Raw genomic sequence first — 3149 nt, forward strand, 5'->3', positions numbered from 1 at the left:
CACCCCCAAAAAAGCCTAGTTACATCTCTTAATAAATGTATTAGAATTCATGAAATCTTTACTAAAAATGTTGAAATGGGAACTCCTCAAACAACACGGAGTTCAGAATTGAAAAAAAAAGGTCTAATTTTCTCATTTGAAAGTTATAAAGAAAGTTGACTACTCTATTCTTCCCTGTTTTTTCCACCCAGTCGCTGGACAAAGAACAAGAAAGTTCGATAATAAGGATAATAATAAAACTTAGTATGCCTCCTGTGTGATTCGAACTCACGACCCCTGGTTTACGAGACCAGTGCTCTAACCACTGAGCCAAGGAGGCTACGAGACAAGCAACCAGCGTTGCTACATGTTGCGAACTAAGCGGTCATTCAAAGTGACGAGAAAGTTTATCTCAGTTGCCCAACTGGGCTTTAGAGAATTCGCCAGCGTGCATCAGACTGGTGAACCAAAAATGAGGTGAAATTCGGTGAAATCCGGAAAGCTTCATACAGAAACAAATGAAGACTAGATTCGAAAAGCGGACGTATATTCGCGTTTATTTGGAAAAACTCACTGATAGTGACTATATCACAGAAGATATTTTATGAACATTATACTATATTTTCACTTAAAAACATAGCATCTCATTATGCATGTGCATTATGTAAATAAAATCTGTGTGTGTCAATATACTTATCTACCTATAAAAGGAACATTGTTGTATTTTCTTTCCAATTTCTGTACATTTCTTGGTTCGAAAGATCAAAATATATCATTAGGCCATTTGGGGTATATGTGTACCAGTGGCGGCGATTGGGTTCCAAAACCGGGGAGCTCTAATCACCGCCACTGTGTGTACTACATATAGACTAAACGTTCCTTTTTAACAAAATCTTCTCTGCATCCATGTTATTATTTCGAACTGGCTCCAATTTTCAGTAAATGTCCAGAAATGCTCATTCTTGTAAATCTTGCTATATTAGTTTTACGAAGGTAAAATATAAAATGTGACGTGCAACGGTAAGATCGTGAATTCGTTTCAACTTTATGCAAAAGCTTTTACAAACCATATAAGATATCTTGAGTGTTTCATCACTCGCGAATGTAGTCCTCTTTCTGTTTCTCTTTCAAATGTGCAGTGCTCGATTTTAAAATTGCTATGACATTTTACTTTCCGCCGCCTGCAGAAAAGCTTTGGGCCACACACATCTCATCTGCGGAAAGACAATACATGATTCTCTAAGGCACTGTATGAATTAAGCTTCTTTTTTTGTGGAGGGGGGTAAATCAGTGGCGTATTTGTGATTTCGTCTCGGAAAATATTTTTTGGGGGCATTACAAATTTTTATATGTTACCACTTACCAGTCAGTAAAGTAAACTGCTGTATTTCCGCTCTAAGTATCTTAGAATATTATTTATTATTAGGTCATTAATGATAACGTTTACACTAGAGTACTGCATTGGACCACTTTCGCTCGCTCAAACTCGATCGAATCTCCCACGTTCGAGCGTGATTTGCTCGAGCCATTCCGTAAGCCATCTAGCGTCATTCGTGCGATCTAGTAGACGATCGAGCAAAATAGCCTCGATGCAGAACTCTAGTTTACATAATTTAGAAACAGTATATTTACATTCTAAAAAAACCCTCATATATAAAGAGAGCTATCGAACTAGTGTCACCGAACACTTGACCACATTTCTATTGCCAAGTTCAAACTTAGTCCATCCAACCTAATTACAAGTCTCTTGTGAACTTTTAATACATGTAAAATATCAGCACTGCCAAGTGGAAAACAGCCTGCTGATGTCTCGGCTCGGTGAGGTTGATCCATTGCAAAATGGTATCCTTCTTTAATACACAAGACTGCAACAATCAATTCCAACTAAATGTAAATAAAACTAAATTTGTAATGTATACCAGGAAAACGCAATATACAGTCTATAATTACAAGGTTAACAATGTACCAGTACAGAATGTAGGCAATATCAAAAACCTAAGTGTTATATATCATACTAAGCTTACATTTAAGCCACACATAAATATGATTGTGAACAAAGCAAGATCTATTATGGGAAACCTGATACGAAAGTGGAAAGCAAGCGGTAATTTGGAACTTTTCATCTTCATGTATTCCATCATGGTTAGGCCGTCCTTAGAATATGCTTGTCAAATATGTCATCCGTTAAATTTCAAAAGTGATACATCGCTAATTGAAAATGTTCAACGCACGTTTTGTAGTTTTATGTATAATAATTTTAAAATGTATCATGTCTATTATGAATACAGTAATCTAAGTAAAAAAAACTTAAATTACGTAACCTTGAAAGTAGAAGAAATATGTTCTGTCATCAGTTTATAGACAATATCTTAGCAGGTGTAATAGATAGTTAAACAAATCTGGAAAAAGTATGCGTGAAAGTGCCTAATTATAACATCAGAAGACATCATAATGTAATTGCAACTACAGTTTTTAAATCCAACACTTGGATGGACAAATTAGTATGGTTAGCACAGGTGAATGTCCCAAACTATCGAAATTCGACAAAAATGTAAGCTATTTTAAGAACAATTGTGTCTTGACTTTTATATACTACCTAGTATTACCATAAATACTGTCCCAAAGTTTTAAGTAGATTGACACAAAATGCTGAGAGATATTGTAATATCCTAATAACATTACTGAAATGGATGCATGACAAATCAAAATCACAAGTCATTATTCAAAATGGCCACGCTTAGCACACACACATTCCATAAGTCTTTGTGGCCATGCATCAATTGAATTACGCAACACATCGACTGGAATATGAGCAACTGCCTTCAGAAGAGACCGCTTTAAACTTTCAATATTGGGATGCAAGCCATCTCTTGAAAATTGGACCACAATTTGTAGTCCAAAGGGTATAGGTCCGGACTTGGAGAAGCGCAATCCGAAGTGAAAATTAAGTCTGGTACATTTGCCTCCAGCCACTGCTGTGTTGTTCGGGCCCCATATGTTGGGGCTGAATCCTGCTAGAAGCTCCAGTTCTGACCATGGAAGAGAGTGTTGTTGACATTCTTGACTAGTCTCTCAAGCACTGTCTGCTGGTACACTTTGGCTGATGTTTTTACCCCTTTTTCACAGAAATGGAGCGTGCCCTCATAGAAAATGTTCCAGACTTCATTTCC

General features: G+C 36.6%; 1 non-coding gene across 1 annotated transcript; it reads right to left on the bottom strand.

The window, feature by feature from the left end:
- Nucleotides 1–246: 246 nt before the first annotated feature.
- TRNAT-CGU (transfer RNA threonine (anticodon CGU)) lies at nucleotides 247–319 on the bottom strand. Its single transcript has one exon. It is a non-coding gene; the product is annotated as a tRNA-Thr (tRNA).
- Nucleotides 320–3149: the final 2830 nt, after the last annotated feature.

Source organism: Lepisma saccharinum, chromosome 13 (assembly GCF_977018435.1).
Source record: "Lepisma saccharinum chromosome 13, izLepSacc3.1, whole genome shotgun sequence".
Classification (NCBI taxonomy): domain Eukaryota; kingdom Metazoa; phylum Arthropoda; class Insecta; order Zygentoma; family Lepismatidae; genus Lepisma; species Lepisma saccharinum.